Source organism: Nomascus leucogenys, chromosome 5, assembly GCF_006542625.1.
Source record: "Nomascus leucogenys isolate Asia chromosome 5, Asia_NLE_v1, whole genome shotgun sequence".
Lineage (NCBI taxonomy): Eukaryota > Metazoa > Chordata > Mammalia > Primates > Hylobatidae > Nomascus > Nomascus leucogenys.
Window position 1 is genome coordinate 99801211 of NC_044385.1, and position 19050 is coordinate 99820260.

General features: G+C 37.5%; 1 protein-coding gene across 3 annotated transcripts in view; it reads right to left on the reverse strand.

The window, feature by feature from the left end:
• The window catches only part of KLF12 (Kruppel like factor 12), a 448745-nt gene that overhangs the window by 400269 nt on the left and 29426 nt on the right, over positions 1-19050 (reverse strand). The gene's annotated exons all lie outside the window — the stretch shown is intronic.

Genomic DNA, 19050 nt, shown 5'->3' on the forward strand with positions numbered 1-19050 from the left:
CCAGCAGAAGCACAAGGGACAAGAAGCTCAGGCACCAGCAAAAGTATGTGACTGAACATCGACACAAGTCCTCTGTCAGAAGTTACGTAGGTCAGAGACAAGACAGGAGAAGGGTTTAAAAAAATTTTTTTTTTTTTTTTGAGAGAATTTTCTCACCCATTAAAAGTAGCTGATGCCCCTGGGCTCTAAGAGGAGAGGCTCAGTTTCACTGCAAGAGTCCAGAATCTTCTGCCAAAGCAATCTCACAATAGCGCAGAGTCAGGGACAGCTGCACGATATGGAGGAGGGGCTCAACGTCTGCTCAATACCTATCTGGGCTTCAACTATGTGCCAAGATGTGTGTCAGTCAAGTGCTTGGCTAAATCAGTGATGAAGATGCACTCCCTACTCTCGAAGAGTTAATAATCTGATTGAGGTCAGGTTTCTAGCCCCAGCTTGTGTCAGCTTCTAGCCATATGATTCCAAGCATGTCACTTAAAAGTTCCTGAGCCCCAGGTTTTGTTATTTGGAAACTAGAGATAACATTTCTTCAATGTGTTGGCATCAAATAAGAATATCTGTTAACTATAATATACTATTATCTGTAAAGTATAATATACTATTAATTGGTGTTTCTCAGTGTATTGTGTAAAGGAAGCCAGAACTGGGCTATCAAAGAAGCCCAATTGATGTACACACAGTTAATAAGCAGAAAAGAAGGAACTGCCAATTTACTGCACTCAAGTGCATTCTCAACAAAGAGAACACTGATGAGGGGCATGACCCAGGTTAGTTCTACCAATATACTCTTATTCCTAGAAACTTCACAGGGACGAGTGATTGGAGGAGGGAGTGGTATCCTACAGACTGGAAAACAAAAGCATGGTTTTGCTCTCTTTCAGCATCATGGGGCACAAAGAGATACAAACTCCATAAACCATGGTGAGCTTGGCCCAAAGACAAAGCAATTCTTACTATTTAGCAAACTTGCTCAGAAATTCCAGCAAGAATAAATACTCTATTTCAGAGGAATTTAACCCACCATAGAAACTATTACACTGATAAAAAGTGTGGCTATAGCTTTTTTTTTTTGAGACAGTCTTGCGCTGTTGCCCAGGCTGGAATCTCCCGGGTTCACGCAATTCTCCTACCACAGCCTCCCAAGTCTCTGAGATTACAGACATGTGCCACTATGCCTGGCTAGTTTTTGTATTTTTAGTAAAGACGGCATTTCACCACGTTGGCCAGGCTAGTCTCAAACTACTGATCTTCAGCAATCCGCCCACCACAGCTTCCCAAAGTGCTGGGATTTCAGGCATAAGCCACCATGCCAAGCCCTAGATCTTTCAACTCTAGCATAACAAAGGACAAAAAGAGAAAGATGAGGGCTATTCAGAAATCAAAATACGGTCATCACATGGTACTCTGATGTGCATCATCTGATCTACAAGAAAGAGCACAGTGCTGGGGTTCTGAACATCTGGGTTACTATCCGTCCTCTGCCATTATACAGATCTGCAGCCTTAAGGTCATTCAATGCCTAAACTTGTATTTCTGAAAAGTGAGAATGGTCATATTAACTCTACACCTTTTTTACAGGGCTTTCATGATGACCAGACAGGGTCATGAATGTGAAAGCACTTTGAACTGTTAAAAATCACTCACAAAGAATCCTGACTAAAGATACAAACTTCACTTGTATGCATAACAGAATGTTTCAAGACAGTAAGATTTAATTTTCTGGATTGTACTGTAAACCACTTTATATCCAAGCTCTTAAAAAATAAAACGCCTGTGTAGTAAATTAGTACCTCTAGACAATTCTGCTATCTCTGTGACAATTACTTCTAGAATTCTGATGTAGTCATTATCAAAAAAGTAGTAAAACCCTAAATACAAATCCAAGCTTAACCTCCATAAGGTTTATTTTACTTTATTAACACTATATGATATTCATTGCTTTTCAAGTAAATGATGGGGTAAATGAGTCCTATAAACACATACACACAGAGTCAAGGAAAACTTCCACCTGCCCCCTACAAAAAAAGGTGGAGAATCAAAGACACATAGGCTCAGGTTCATGAATATAGTAGATTCATTCCATTTTTAAAACAGGTATTACTGTGTTCTCTTTTTAACCCTAAAAGGACCAAATATCTTCAAACTAATGATGGTGGTGACTCTTCATTCCTAGGCCATTTTATCAAATATAAGTGTATATTTAAATAGGCCCATGAAAAAATAACAAGTTGAAAATTCCACAGATAACCTAATTATCTAGGTATTTAAAAACTGTGACAAAGATACCACTATAAAACCACAAACAGGTATTTCTTATTATATGGATGCAAAAATCCTCAAAATAGCAAACCAAACCTAGCAACATGAAAAAATAATTATATACCATGGACAACTGGGATTCATCCCAGGTATGCAAGGCTGGTTTAACATCTGAAAATCAATTAATGTAATGCACCATAGCAAAACCACAGGATCATATGAAAAGATGCAATAAAAGCAATTGACAAAACACCATTTATTGAAAAAAAAACACAAATCAAACTAGGAATAGAAAGGAATTTCCTTGACACGACATAACATGCAGGAAAAAAAAAAAAAAAAAACCATGGCTAATATCATACTTAAAGGTGAAAGAGTAGATGCTTTCCCCCTAAGATCAGGAAGAAAATACTCATGTCTGCTCTCACCACTCCAATTTAACATTGTGCTAGAAGTTCTAGCCAGGATAGTAAGGCAAGAAAAAGAAATAAAAGGCATCCCGATTGGAAAGGAAGAACAAATCTCTATTTGTAGATGTCTTGATCTTGTATATAGAAAATTCTAAGGAATACACCAAAAATACATTACAACTAATAAATGAGTTCAGCAAAGTTGCAGAATAATAAGTCAATATACAGAAATCAATATGCCTTTTATATACTTGTATTGAACAATCCAAAAACAAAATTAAAACAATTCTATTTATAATAGTATAAAAAATAATGAGGTACTTAATAATAAATTTAACAAAAGAAGTATAAAACCTATACTCTGGAAACTACAAAAAAATTATTCAGAGAAATTAAAGATCTGAATGAAAGAAAAAACATCCTGTATTCCTAGATTGGAAGACTCAAGATTGTTAAAATGTCACACATACCCTCTGCCTCCACACATGCATAACCTCTTTCATTATCAACATCCTATATCAGAGTGGTACATATGTTACAATTGAGGAAATCTACTCCCAAATTAATCTACAGATTCAATGTAATCCCTACCAGAATCATAACTGACCTCTCTATAAAAATTGACAAGCTGATTCTAAAACGCATGTAGACTCTAATAAATGTATACTGGTAGGTCACTGTGGTTTTAATTCACATTTCCCTGATGACTAACGATGATGAACAATTTTCCATGTGCTTAGTTGCCATCCATGTATCCTCTTTGATAAAGTATCTCTTGAGGTCTGTTGCCTGTTTTTTGATTGGGTTTTTTTGCTATTGTTGAGTTTTGAGAGTTCTTTGTATATTCTGGATACAGCCCTTTGTTAGATACGTCATTTGCATATTCTCATTCTGTGGGTTCTGTTTTATTCTCTTAACAGTGTCATTCACAGAACAAAACTTTTAATTTTGATATAGCCCAATTCATTAAAAAACATAAAAATAAAAATAAAATTTGTATAGAAATTCCAAGAGATCCAGAATAGCCAAAACTACCTTGGAAAAAAAAAAGAAAGTAAGAAAGCTCATACTCCTCCATTTCGAAACTTACTACAAAGCATCAAGAAACAAGACCAGTGTGGTTTTAGCATAAGGATGTAGGTCAATGGAACAGAATTCAGAGTTCAAAAATGAGCTCATGTGTCTATGGCCAACAGATTTTTGACGGGAGCACCAAGATCACTGTATGAAAAATCAAGAGTCTTTTTAACAAATGGAGCTCAGATAACTGGATATCCACATGCAAAAGAATGACTTTGGACCCTTGCCTCATACCATATTCAAAAATTAACTAAAAATGGATCAAAGAACAAACATTCGAACTAAAACAATAAATTTCTTAGAAGAAAATACAAGGGTAAATTTTAAAGACCTATGACTTGGCAATGATTTTCAGATATGACACCAAAACCACAAGTAACAAAAAATTAAACTGATCTTTGTATAATGTCTCCACAGTTTTGCCTTTCCCAGAATGTCATACAGTTGGAATCATAGAGTATGAAGACATTTCAGATGGGCTGCTTTCACTCAGTGATATGCATGTAAGTTTCCTCTATGTCTTGTCATGGCTTGATATTTCATTTCTTTTTAGTGGTATTAACATTCCATTGTCTCAAGGCACCACAGTTTATTCATCCATTTACCTACTGAAGAACATCTTGGTTGCTTTTAAACTTTTAGTAATTACGACTATAAATGCAAAAGGAGTAGTGGTTGCCAGGGTTAGGGAGAGGGAGAGATGAATAGGAAGAGCACAGGGGATTTTAAGGCAGTAAAAAAAACCTCTGTATGATAGTGTATTAGTGGTTACGTATCATTGTGAATTTGTCAAAAAGCTATGAAAAGCCAACACCAAGAGTGAATCCTAATGTACACTATTTATTTTGGGTGATAATACATCAATGTAGATTCCTCAATTGTAACATATGTACCACTCTGATAGGGGATGTTGATAATGAAAGAGGTTATGCATGTGTGGAGGCAGAGGGTATGTGTGACACTTTTTTGCCTTCCTTTTAATTTTGCTGTGGGCATAAAACTGCTCTAAAACAAAGCAACCTTAAAGAAAAAAAAAAAAAACCCAGACATGGTGGCTCACACTTGTAATCCCAGCACTTCGGGAGGCTGAGGCGGGCGGATCACGAGGTCAGGAGATCGAGACCATCCTGGCTAACACGGTGAAACCCTGTCTCTACTAAAAATACAAAAAAAAAAAAAAAAACTAGCTGGGTGTGGTGGCAGATGCCTGTAGTCCCAGCTACCCAGGAGGCTGCGGCAGGAGAATCATTTGAACCCAGGAGGCAGAGCTTGCAGTGAGCCGAGATCGCGCCACTGCACTCTAGCGTGGGATACAGAGCGAGACTCTGTCTCAAGAGAAAAAAAAAGAAGAAGAGTTGGACTTCATCAAAATCAAAAACTTCTGTGCAAAGGATACTATCAAGAAAATGAAAGACACATTTTGGGAGGCCGAGGCGGGCAGATCACTTGGGGTCAGGAGTTTATAACCAGCCGGGCAAACATGGTGAAACCCGTCTCTACTTAAAAAAAAAAAAAAAAAAAATTAGCTGGGTGTGGTGGCACTTGCCTGCAATCCCAGCTACTTGGGAGGCTGAGGCAGGAGAAATGCTTGAATCCTGGAGGCAGAGGTTGCAGTGAGCCGAGACTGCGCCACCGCACCCCAGCCTTGGCAACAGAGACTCCACCTCAAAAAACAAAAAAAAAAAAAAAAGAAAAAGAAAAAGACAGCCTATAAAATCGGAAAGAATATTTGCAAATTATATAAGATCCTAGTATTCAGAATATGAAAAGAACTAACATTCATCAAGAAGATAAATCCAATGAAAAAATGGGCAAATAACTTACATTTTTCCTAAGGAGATATGCAAACAGCCAACAAGGACATAAAAGATGCTCAACATCGTTAATTACCAGGGAAATGCAAATTGTCAAAAGTGGCACCTGAGAAAGAAGCTTCCTCGCTCACTCTTCTGAAAGAGGTTTCAGAAGCCCACTTCCTTTTCACTGTACAAACAAAAAATCCAGACAACTTCCTTTTCACAACTACGCACTTGAGGGTAACCAGGTGGAATTTAAAGTGGATCAGAGAGACAGAAAGAAACTGGATCCATCCTTGATGGCACTGTTGAGAAGTTAAACCAAACTAATCCTGGAGACCTACCTACATCTGAACTGTCTATCATTAGACAACCAAAGTCCCTTTTATTACTTAAGCCTGCTTGAGTTCATTTTCTTTACTCAAAATCAAAAATCTGACTAAATCACATAGTTAAGAAATGCTACAGCGGGCGGATAACTGGAGCAGAAGTATAATCTTGGAGGCAACAGTGTTGAAATGGCTATTTTTGAAGAAAGGCAAGTTATGTTTTCCTCTACTGTACTGAATCATGTTTCAAAGTTTCACCAAGAACTTTATGTTAGATAGATCTTTTTCCAGCTCAAATGTCTTACCTGATCTCCGTTCCATACTTCCAACACTGTGAGCACATCCACTCAAAATAACATAGCATAAAGAATAAGGAAATTAAAATACAGAGCTCATAGAATTGGGCAAAGATGGAATTCCTTTTAATGAAAAAGAACATTATAAACTATAAATAACCATAAGATGGTCATTATCATTTGCCTGTGAATAACTTGAAGGAATCAGACTAAAAGAATTTTTAAGGAACATTCCAGCTCTAAATGTCTGATTCTAAAGTTTTCCAAAATATATAATCACATTTAGAAAGAAAATAGTTAAGAATTGACTCCAAAAAGAAAAAAAAAAAAAAAAAAAAAATAAATATATATATATATATATATATATATATATATATATATAGTGAGAGAGCCTGTATTCAACACATTAAACCTCAGATCATTTCTCTAGGTATGTAAAATAAACAAAAATATAAACTAATGTAAATGAGCATTACTTTGGTTTAAATAGCAATCAACCACTCTGACTTCAACATGTTACTCACCAAAAACATTTGAAAGTCATTTCTTCCTAGGAAAGGACTATTTTTCCCAACTATTTCAGAGTTCATCAGGAGTATCAGTAAAATGCAAAAAAAAAAAAAAAATAAGATAGCTAGAATTTCATATTTTCATAACACAAACATGTATTCAACACTTTAAATAAGTATATTTGATACATGCTAAGTATATCATTTTAAAGCCATTTCAGATGGGCAAAAGTAGCTAGGACTACAGGTGCCCACCTCTACCTTATATATAGACTAAGCTCATAAATATCTGTCATATACATGCACAAATATATACAGACACAGTAGAAAAGGTTTAAAATCTCATTTATCTATTTAAATTAGCTATACTTTCATCCCTTGGTGGCTGAGAAAGCAAAGAACGATGGTTTTTATTAATAATAACTATAAAATTTACATTCTGCAGGAATTTAGAAAATAGTTCTTGGCTTTAAAAAGTATATGAATATGCACTTGTGGAGGGGAAGAAATGATCCATGGTACAATGGACTTCCATAGCACTGTGCATCTTCCTTTACATATCATGATTTTCTTGATATGTAACCTGCCACGGATTACTACTTGGCTTATCAACTCTCACTAGATCGTGAGTTTCAAATGCAAAAGGACTGGGCCAGGAATCTCTAGGATCAATCACAATACCTGGCACACAGGAGGTAGTAAATGCCTCTCCACCCCACAACCAGAAAAGCTTTTACATCTTTTTTTTTTTTTTTTTTGTTTTTGTTTTTGTTTTTGAGATGGAGTATCAGTCTGTCGCCCAGACTGGAGTGCGGCGGCGCCACCTTGGCTCACTGCCAGCTCCGCCTTCCAGGTCCAAGTGATTCTCCTGCCTCAACCTCCCAAGTAGCTAGGACTACAGGTGCCCACCACCACGCCCAGCTAATTTTTGTATTTTTAGTAGAAACAGGGTTTCGCCATGTTGGCCAGGCTGGTTATGAACTCCTGACCTCAAGTGATCCACCCACCTCAGCCTCCCAAAGTGCTGAGATTACAGGCGTGAGCCTCCACACCTGGCCTCTTTTATATCCATCTTTCATTTGTAAAGCATTTTTGAAACTATGTATTTCCCGTATAAAATGCCTCATGTAAGTAATATATTTTACAGTTATCCTACACATTGTATGTAGTATTATTTCCTTTCGCTTGTTTTATAGTTAATGTATTTCAATTTTCAAGGGAAAACTCAGTTCTAATAAAGATTTCCAAGTTTTGATATAATAAAGTCTGCATTTTATGGACTCTGATCATATATCCTCCAGACTGAAGAGTTCACATTTTTCAACTCTCCAGACAAAACAAAGATCAGTCATCTTTTTTTCAGATCGTGTCTTTTTCAAGATATGATTAAAAACCTCACATGGGATTTCAGATATAAAATTTCAAAAGTTTATAGCAATATAATTATATTCAGTGAAACCTCATCTTTTTTAGAATCCTCAAGGAATAAAACCTTTGAGACAGTAGAGTTTTTGTTACAGTGAGTACTTGTAGTGCCTTTTTTATCATTTTTTTTTTTTTCCTTTGGAGACAAGATCTCACTCTGTCATCCAGGCTGGAGTGTAGTGGTGTGATAATAGCTCACTGCAGCCTCAAACTCCTGGGCTCAAGCAATCCTCCCACCTCAGCCTCCCAAATAGCTGGGACTACAGGCACGCACTACCATGTCCAGCTTATTTTGTGTGTGTATGTAGAGATAAGGTCTTGCTGCATAGCTGAGGCTGGTCTCAAAAGACTCCTGGACTCAAGTGATCCTCCCACCTCAGCCTCCCAAATTGTTGGAATTATAGGCATGAGCTACTGTGCTCCACCTTTCATTATAACTTTTAAGAGAAATGTTTATGTGTGGCATTACATATTTCAATTCCTTACAAAGACTAGACTGAATTAAAACAATTTAAAATCTTCTTAATGATTTGGGTTACCATTTTGAATACTGAGGAGCTACCTCTCCCTAGCCCCAAATTTGTTGAGTCCAGAATTGTTGGGGTGTGTAGGGTTGTCTTCACAGAGGTATTTCAATAACATCAAGGACCCAACAGTTCCACATAGAAACACACATCCTATATCGCTCACCCCTTTGTAGAATCGTCTGACAGAAGTAGTGGTCTCTCCACCTAGATCCTCACCATTTTCCATCATTTCATAAGCTAGCTGGTTTGGTCTGAAAAGCCTCAACTTAAGTACCCCTAGAACAGTTGTTCTCCATCATATTATTTGCTGGTGAGTGCACATAGGCTCTTTCTGAAGATTCTCCTCTTTCTCTTTTATTTAGAAAGCTCAGAAAACTTCCATTTGAATTGCTGATACTGGAAAGTACCAAGTTCAAGCAATTCCAAAAGTTTCCACAAAATGGACTACAAGAGTTCATCATTCTAACTAAACTCTGAGCTTCATCGTAAATTATCTTTACCTTCTTTTGTACCCACTGCCCCTTTCGCTGATATTCGGCATGGTGCCCAGAAAATCTAAAAGTGAACTAGACCACATACAACTACAGGAAGAAATCCCCTCTCTCTCCAGCACAGAAAACAAAGACAGGGACCAAAGATTACAATCACAATGAACTTCAATTCAAACCTCACAGAATCACCTACTATGCAAGATGTACACTAAATAAAATGTGGTCACTCGAGATTCAATTATGTAAGTTGATCTCTTCAGAGAAACTATTTTAATGGCAGAAACAACCACCTAGGGTTTCTTTTAAGCTTTTGAAAATCAATATTCATAAATCATGTTTCTGTTTCCTAGGAAACTAGGTAATACCTATGACAAGAAAACTCTACCAGTGTCATTTTCCTTTTATCCTTGGCTCACAACGTGGTTATTGCTTACTAGAAGAAAAAAATTACCTTCTAGTATCACTGAATATCACAATGAAATGATAAGGGAGATACATAGAATGCCAATTTCTCAGGCTGCATCTCCTTCTCAGGTGTGACGGACAATTAACAGAATAAATGCCTGCACAGAGAGCTCCAAAAAGCTGGAAAACAGTTTATAATCTAGTTTATTATGTGCTCAACACAGAGCATGACATTTTGAAACAAAGGAGTTAAAAGCCCGGATTCGTTAGGAACATCAGGTCAGACACGGAAAGTTCAAATTCCAAATTTTTTTTCCCTTGGGTAAATTAAAATTACTTCACCACTCTGAACTAGTTTCCAACTCTTAATGAAGAGAAAAGACCTTGCTCACGTTGCATAATATGAATACAATTAAAAAAATATAAAATACCAAGTTCAGGATTAATTTTGTCTCTAAAGAATCTCCAAGAACTACATTTAAACATAACAAAACAGGTAGTTTCTCAAGGACTTTATGACCAGTGTATAAGGTTTCTTTTTTGAGTTCTCATCTTAGAGGGGTTACAAAGGGACATGGCATCTTTAGAAAGTTTAATGAGTGTCACTTCTGCAAACATCTGTGCATGACCTTTCAACTCTGAAAATGTGATCATTTTATACTGTACATCTGTGCTGGGACCACAGTACCTAAGCTTGCTCTGACTTGCAAATCAACAATCAAATACAGAAAGAAAACTGATGCACAAATCACAACATGGTTGAATTACACACTTGACTACAGAGTTTATTAAAACAGTCTTGAATTTCTAAAATCCATTATTAAATCACAGTAATTGTAGGGTACACAACCCTGGCCCAAAGATCCAAAGACTTCATATGCTGCTGAGATTCACTGTTTTACCAAACTCAGACACTGGAGACCATCATCTCAACATTTTAAACACACGTTTAAGTATCCACCCAAACATTTAACTGCACAGAATACTTGAAAATACAATTTTATACATATATATATGTATTTGTGTGTGTTTGTGTGTGTGTGTATATATATATGTTCATATGCTTTTATTAGTTAAATGTCTGCAATGGCAAAGCTACTTTTTCCTAAAGCAGCAACACATAATTTTCCCACACTTCAGACCCCAACTCCACAAACTGCTCCTCCAAATATATATATTTTTAAATATTCCTTTTGACTTACAGGTACATCTGCTGACCCACCATGCAGACATTCAGAATTCAATTTTCTACTCTGTGAATATTTATGTATCAAACAAGAGAGACTAAGAAATGGCAACAACCAACTAGCTAATCTTATTTTTACAGGCTACTACTAGCCTTGACTATCAAACAGATATTTAGAAACTGCAGCTTTAATTTCCATATGCTGACCCCTCTGTATCATTAACCTCCTCACAAAATCCCAGAAATCCTGATCCCAGGAATGTAAACATTTCGGCCATAATACTAAAGGCAATTCAGATTTTCTGTTTATCATACACAGCTGATGCTGAACTTACTGCTTAGAATCTTGAGTTACACACTGAGGAGAGAACATTGCAGGCACTTTTATTAAGTGCTAAAAATGGTCCAGGTAATTATTAACTATCAATACTGCTTGCCTCCTGACAAAAGCCTGGTACTGCAAAATGTTAGGCTAGGCTAATCAAATACAATAATGAAGATAATTTTAACCACCACCACCACATCCAGAAGCACTAAGACCTTTGTTATAGATTTTGACTTAGAGCCTTGTGGAGAGCTAAATTCTCATTCAGGTTCCTACCTCTACAGAATTCAAGCTCTATCATCTAATGAAGGTCACTTTACCTTTATCTGTAGAAGAAAGATGATTTCTAAAGTTCTTTCAAGTCTCTATAACTCTTTGGGCCTAATGCCCTAGAGCCCTAGAGATACATATATTGAATATTGAATGGCTATATCAAACTTCATAGATGGGTTTTGCAACAAAGCAGGAATGCATACTTCCCAAATATTTAGCCAATACGACAAGAAAGAACCATTATATAAATCAGACTTTGGTAAGCTTTGTTTTCAAATTTTTGTACAAAGAGTTCATAATAGGCTTAACATTTTTTAGAAAATATTTTGCTAACTAGTTTATGTAGCATTTAACCATTATTAAGCAATTACATTCAAAACATAAACAGGTTTATATTTTGGCAAACAAATTCACATAGAACACAGTATTTTCAAATGCTTCCCCCGCTAGTATGTTACATGTCATGGGTCTTGTTTTATAACACAAACTCCGCTTACTTTTGTAAGGTTAGAAGGAGCTATTTTATGACTCATTTTTGCTACTGGACATATATACATCATTATCATTGTATAAATGGTGTTAGAAAAATCACTGTGGACAAGGTGGGGTGGCTCACGTCTGCAACTTCAACACTTTGGGAGGTCAAGGCAGGAGGATCGCTTGAGGCCAGTAGTTCAAGACCAGCCTGGGCAACATAGTGAGACCTCAAAGAATAAAAAATTTAAAAATTATCTGGGCATGGTAATGCACTCCTGTGATCCCATCTACTAGGGAGGCTGAGGTGGAAAGATCACCTGAGCCCAGCAATTGAGGCTGCAGTGAGCTATGATCAAGGCCACTGCACTCTAGCCTGGGCAACAGAGTGAGACCCTGTCTCTAAGAAGAAGAAAAGAAAAATCACTTTGCACTTTGCCCTACACCAACCTTCACAAGCATATCAACCCTTTACAATATAAATCTCATCTTGCTCAGAAACATGAGCTATCACCCTCCAACCATGAGAAGAACACTATGTAAAATCATCAAATCAAAGTGCTTCTCTTAGATTCTGCAACTCTCAGGGCCATTCCTTTAGCTAGGCTTGTCCCTAGACACACACATATAATCAAACTGAAATACCAATTAATTCATGCAGTAAATCCTAAGAGCAAAGATGCTGCTAAGCATGGGAAGAAAACCTACATGCAGGGTACCAAGGAAGCACCTCCACAGCACCCTGCTCTTTCCGTTTCGTAAAATTCCTCACACATAATTCAGCTATTTCACCCACTAGTCATGGCTCTGTAGAGGTGAAGACTGTCTATCTTCACTTCTGTAGTATACCTAGCATGATGCTTCAACACAGGGTAAACATTCTTTTTATTTAAAAAAAGCGTTCATTTAAACTGAAAATAGAAATACATAATAAACAGTACTGAAGTATAAAATGGTGTAAGTTTTTCAAATTGAACCATAAAACATTCCTGTGTTTTGTGCCCAGCAGCACCCAGAGCCATGGAGTGCTGATGGGAAAGAACGGCACACACACAGAGCAGCAGGTCCACTGGCACCAAGTACACAGGGTGTGGAGGGGAGAGAGAGCACGCAGCATGGGGGCACGCTGGCAGCTGTTGGCTGGAGACCACGGATAGAGGGGTTGTGGGGGTGAAGGAAGAGGAGACGATAACAGGCAGATGAGACACAGTGGATAGGGAAAATAAGTAAAATGATTAAGCAAATAAATATGTTGAGGATAACAAGAGCCAGGCTTCTTACTACAGTAGCAGGTATTTACAAACGGAATAGGTGGAGGCTACAGAGAACCCTGAAGTGCTACACTGGAATTGGAAAAATAAGTATGAACTTACAGTTTTTAAAAATATAATCACAGAAGCTGGGTGCGGTGTTTCACGCCTGTAATCCCAGCACACTGGGAGGCCAAGGTGGGTGAATCACTTGAGGTCAAGCATTTGAGGCAAGCCTGGCCAACATGGCAAAACCCCATTTCCACTAAAAATACAAAAATCAGGTAGGTGTGGTGGCAGGCGCCTGTAATCCCAGCTACTTGGGAGGCTGAGACAGGAGAATCAGTTGAACTCAGGAGGCAGAGTTGCAGTGAGCCGAGATCATGCCACTGCACTCCAGCCTGGGTGACAGAGCAAGAGTCCATCTCATATATATATATAGATATATACACACACATAAACATCTCAAATATATGTATATAAACAGACATAAACATTGCTATAAGTGTATGTATTTATGGAGTGTGTGCATAAAAATGTATGTGTACATGCCATTGAATCATTAAATGATACTCCAAAGTATAGCACTTGCACATGCTAAGCACTTTGAATTACGGGAAATTGGGAGACCTTAGAAACTGCCTCAGAATCAAGGTCTGACCTTCCCTTGTTTTTCAACCTAACCCATGGAGGGGATCTCTCTGAAGTTTCCTCATCTAACTGAGAAAAGTTCTTTCAAAAGAAAAAAATTGCCTTCAGTCCCCTGTCAGAAATCTCATCAACCAGGGAAAATTAATCACCAAAGAAGAATCTGAAGGCCATCACCATGCCCACCCATAGAGAATTTTCATCTATTCTAGGTGCTATTACTGACAGGCTTCATCTGTATACAAGACAACCTCTGTTCCCAGAATATGTCTTCCCCTTACCTTCCTAGAGTCTACCGCCACCTCCCTGCAAGCCACGAGGAACTCTGTACCAGACTACTGTCCATTTTCTGGACCTATTCACCTCCCCTGAAGATGATTTACTCTTCCTCCAAAAGTGCCTACATCCCTCATTTTCTCCTCTCCCCTGTGAAGAGGGTATTCAAGCCCTTCTTTGAGTTTCCTACTTTGTGTAATTCCCATGCGCTTGCACATGAATAACTTGTATGCCTTTTCTCCTGTTAATCTGTCTTCTGTCAGCTTATTCCAGCAGACTCAATGATCAAATCTTCAGAGGGAAAGTTTAAACTTCCCCACATAGATATACATGTATTTCCCAGCTGTCCACCAAGAGAACCCAGGATCAATGAGCACTCAGAAAGCTAAGATTATAGTTTCTAAATACCACTCTCCACTAAAGGAACCAGGGTTAACTGGAGAAATGGCTTATCACAAGGATGGGGCAGGGAAAATACAAGATGAGCCTGGAACTGCTTATTGTGCCATAAAATAAGAAAGTGCTGAAAGACTAATCAGGATGTGTCTAAGAGACACAAGAGCCACCATGGCTTGCATTCACCAAATATAGGACAATATGAGCATCAAAATAGAGACAGTAATGGATTATAACCCATCAAGTAAACTAGGAATCTGTGACATAGAATATGAAAAACATCAATAAATGGGGAAAAAGGGAGAACTCTTCCATAAAGCAGATTACCAGTAGAAAGAACAGCAGAAAATGAAAATCACCATTTGGCAACGATCACTGTGGTGGCTGGTTTAGGCAGGGTAACTCAATAAAGAATATGCCTGATGGAGGCCACGCATAGTGGCTCACATCTGTAATCCCAGCACTTTGGGAGGCTGAGGCAGGCGGATCACAAGGTCAGCAGTTCGGGACCAGCCTGGCCAAGATGGTGAAACCCTGTCTCTACTAAAAATACAAAAATTAGCCAGGCATGGTGGCAGGCGCCTGTAATTTCAGCTACTCGGGAAGCTGAGGCAGGAGAATCACTTGAACCCGGGAGGCATAGGTAGCAGTGAGCCGAGACTGCGCCACTGCACTCTAACCTGGGTGACAGAGCAAGACTCTGTCTCAAAAAAAAAAAAAAAGAATATGCCTGATGGATGGAGCTTTGATGAGGGAAAGATGGATATTGGTGCAATCTTAACACTAAGTGCTTAACTCCTGATAGCACTAAACAATTACAAAGGGGAAAATGGTGCCTTTGTGGAAGGGAAATCTATCAGACACTAACAGAAACAGATGATCAAAAATTAACATCATCAGCCGGGCGCAGTGGCTCATACCTGTAATCCCAGCACTTTGGGAGGCTGAGGCAAGCGGATTACCTGAGGGTAGGAGTTTGTGGCCAACATGGAGAAACCCTGTCTCTACTAAAAATACAAAATTAGCCAGGCATTGTGGCAGGTGCCTGTAATCCCAGCCACTCAGGAGGCTGAGGCAGGAGAATCGCTTGAACCTGGGAGGTGGAGGTTGCAGTAAGCTGAGATCACACCACTGCACTCCAGCCTGGGCAACATAGTGAAACTCTGTCTCAAAAAAAAAAACAAAAAAAAAAAACAACAAAACTCTAACATCACCACTGGCTGAGGGCCATCCTACAGGATCTCAGACCTGCACGCTTTAAAACTGTAGAGGACATGACAGGGAATGACTGAGGAAATGTTCCAGAATGTTGAGTATGAAAAGACGTCACCACTGACTGCAATATAAGTATTGCATGAGTTCACCACCATAAGGGCAAAGACACAGCTTTAGGACAGTTGTTGAAATCTAAGTAAGTTTTGTGGATTGGATGGTTGTGTCATATCAACATGGACTTCTTCCCCTGGAACTCTATTCACCTGTTTTTTGGGGGGAGCAGTAACACACACTAAAGTATTTAGAGATGACAGGCATCATGGCTAAAGCCTGTTCTCAAATGTTTCATTACAAGACCAAAGATAATGGGAGAGAGGGGTGTGTGATGGAGCAAACATGATGAAATGCAAAACGTGTGCTGCTCACACAACTTGCTATACATTTAAAATTATACGTAATTTTAAATATTATTTCTAAAATTTGTATCCCAAAACTAACTGTGGGACACTTTACAATTTCATCCCAGCTGCTGAAAAATTTCCATAATTAAAAAATTTCTTAAAATAGGAGTATCCTTGTAGCTGATCATTTGAAGCTTTCTCATGGTGGCAAATTAAAACAATGATTTGATCTTTAAAAATGTGTGTGTTCAAAGATGTCAGTCCAGGTGCTAAGAAATATCATCAACAGTGCAGCACGGAAAATGCCCTCAAAGGTACTCTAGATCTAACAGAGCAGAGCAGGTCACAGGAGCAGGGATATGTTGCCAACTGGCAGTCACTAATATTCTCCTAAAAGTAGCATAAGCACACCCCCCAGGGAATTCTGAAGTGCAAACTCCACATCTTCAGTTGGAGCTGTTTGGCTATATAACAATGTGCTATTTGTATTTAACTATATTGACCTTTTTGAGGGAAAAACATAAACAACCAAAATTAAGGAAATGTTTCATTTTCTTTGAGATGATCCCAAACTAAAAAGACAACTTCCAGGTCACTATGAATATGTACTGATGAGATGTAATTCAATTATGCCTAATTTCAAATGGCTTGATCTATTACAATACTATCAAATGAAGTACAAAGATTATATATAAAAACTTGTCATGACAACATGGGACCTACTTTATTATAGCATCAGTTTACAAAGTAATTGAGAAACAAATGATAGTTTTGTTAGAAGTACATGGGGTTAAGTAAAGCTTGATATTGTAATAGATCCTGAAAAGCAAATGTAATACTAAAAAGATGAGAATAATTTTTCCCATGGAAATAATTACCCTTAATTTTTCCACTGGGAATATAAAATTTTATCCTGCATTAAAATACACGCACAAACACACACCCCATGCAACAATAGAGAAGCATGTACAGATTAGGAAATATCCCAGATAAGGTGTTTAGGGGACTTGTGAGTCATCACATTTGAACATATTTTTAGTACATTATTTCAATGATTTGTATATTTTATTTCTAGACAGTTTTGAGTAGTGCACCATTATTCCTCTGTGGAAACAGAAATATTTAGTGAATGATTAAACTCATGCACTGTGTTATCTGACATTTATTCAACCGTAACTGTACAGCTCAACATTTCTGCACATTCACATAAACTGAGATTCATAAAGATGCATAAGGCAGCAAAACTTCTTAACTTGCATGTTCTGTGAATCATTGAAGATTGTTCTTCAAAACACAGAGTTTCAGTCAAAAACCAAAGTTTTGAATAACCTGGACCTACTTTCTTGATCAATTCAGATGTGATTGTTCCCTGTATTTTTCTCCTGCTCCCTCACATTTCTCTCAGCTTTCTTATTTTCTGTTAATGGTACTCCCATTGCCCAATGTAACAGACTGAAAATATAATATCGCTTGAGATAGTATACGATTTCCTGAGTCAATAATGTTCTATCAAGAAAACTTTTTCCTAGTTTAGCATATAACTTCATAAATATATATATCATGCTCCAAATTAAATCTGACAACTTCTAAATTCATTAGATTTATTTTAAGAAGCAACAGAACAGCAGGGGAAAAGAGAATCACAATAGCAAACCAATAAAGAGTGGTGACCAGGAGATAAAATATGGAGGGCATAGGCTCTCATACTTGAAACTTACACTAGTAATCATTACCAAAATTGGGTTAGGTCCCACCCCCCCAATGTATAAGTGGGCCTGTACACTTTTCCTCTACAGCTTTTTACTCACGTATATTAACTTCAAAAATTATTTGTTGGCATCTCTTTTTTTAAGATCATAAGCTGCAGAGTCCACAGGGAGTTGGGTCACCATTACATTCAGTACATCCCCAGGGCCAAGTACAGCAGAAGTCAATGACTGTTTCACAGCTGGTAAGAAAGATCTGTTCTTTCAGTAAATAAAACAAGGTTTATTGGATGACTATTTATAAACCTTTTAAGTTGGAAACAATTATGCAGACATGATGATCTATAAGAAAGATCTGGTGACGCACTGTCAAAGGAAATATTGACTTAGCAATTTCAGAATTCTTAAAATAGCAATATTTTCTAGCAATACAAATATATGAGTTTTATATCTTCAAAACAGACTGGGTTTTGTCCCTAAATATCCCTAACTTGATTGTAGACTATTTCTTTAAATAAATTTTTAAAAAATATTAATCTGTACAATGAAGGAAAATGGAAAATCAAAGAAAAAAAACTATTATATTTTAAATAGTGTAATTAAAAGCATCATACACAGAATAATTTGACATTATTGTAGGTTTTTCCAAAAAGCAAACAACAACAATAATAATAATTATTCTGAAAAGGTAAGCAAGGGCATAGACAGGTAGAGAAGAGGGGAAAAGATCTTTGTTAAAAGTGTAAATTCATAGGTAATGGGATGCACAGGCTGAATTCTTGGATTCACTGAACAAGTGGGAGAAATGGCATTATTTGGCTTCCAACCTGGATGTGTTAACCTAAGCAGAACATCTGATGGAGGACCTTACCCATGAAAGGATAAAGTGCTTGTTCAAATAATTCAACACTCAAGCACTGAAAATAAAAGAAAAAATTAATATGTACTATGCCTAATTATCTCCAAAGGAGAAGAAGAAAATAGCTTTTGTAAAGTGAGTGGAAAAAGATGTCTTTCACACCATGATAGTATCGGGGGAGAGACTTCAGCATGGCCACTGATATTCTTAGTGTCACCTCTTATTGTAATGAAATTAAGGTAGCAATGAGATGGCAATTTCTTGTCAGCTTTAAAAAGAAATGGTGTAATTGAATTTCACCAACTTAATTGAGCCCTTCCCCTATATAGCTTATACCACAGTAAGTGGGAATTCAAGGCTATTTATAAAGCACTGTCACTGTCCTCAAGACACTCACAGTCAATTATATTTCATAATCACATTTGATGCCTACTATCTATTAAAGTATATTTTACCTGTAAATAGGAAATGCTTGGAGAGCCTTAAACAGGTACCCATCCAAATTGGTATTTGA